The 615-nt window shown below is 57.4% G+C and overlaps 1 protein-coding gene across 1 annotated transcript in view; it reads left to right on the plus strand.

The window, feature by feature from the left end:
* Positions 1-615, plus strand: part of LOC119585640 (EH domain-binding protein 1-like) — a gene marked incomplete in the record, with an annotated part of 320,960 nt that overhangs the window by 309,325 nt on the left and 11,020 nt on the right.

Genomic DNA, 615 nt, shown 5'->3' on the forward strand with positions numbered 1-615 from the left:
CTGTCTTGCTCATTTCCAGAGAGGAATTAGGCTACAGGTATCATGGATAAAAATGGAAAGTGTGTGCAGCGTTTTTATTACCTTTCGCCTTGTCGCCATCACACTGCCTTTCGGAGGGAAGTTGCTAAGGTGGCCATGGCCAGCGTGCGTTTCCGAGTGACAGTGCAGCGGCTGACGAGGCCAATTAAAAGCCGCTGGTGACGGGGCAGGAAACATGTTGATGGCCAGGCGGGCGGTGTCACGCTCAGAAAGCTCACGTTGAGCTGTTATGAGATGGCGTTTCATCTGTCTGTCGGTGGAGATGGTGGCAGAGTCGGGGAGGCCATGGTGGCAGGTTGGCAGGTTCCCCCAAGGCAGGCAATGCTCGCTCTCCTTCTCGTAGTCTAGTAGCAAAGGTCCTCACCGTTAAGCAGCTTAGCCAGGCGGGGAGAGGGGAGAAGGGAGAAGGGGAGGTGCTCCGTGTGATGCCTCGCCCCATAAATATAGAATTACAGCAGCCCGCCTTCTCCCTCGCCCCACTATCCTCCCCGCCGCTCGCCTCTCCTCCTCGCCAGACGTAGCTGATGGAGAGAAAATGTCTTCGAGGGGATGGTGTCCCGACGCCCGGTGCCGCCG

This window comes from Penaeus monodon, chromosome 20 (assembly GCF_015228065.2).
Source record: "Penaeus monodon isolate SGIC_2016 chromosome 20, NSTDA_Pmon_1, whole genome shotgun sequence".
In the NCBI taxonomy this organism is placed as follows: domain Eukaryota; kingdom Metazoa; phylum Arthropoda; class Malacostraca; order Decapoda; family Penaeidae; genus Penaeus; species Penaeus monodon.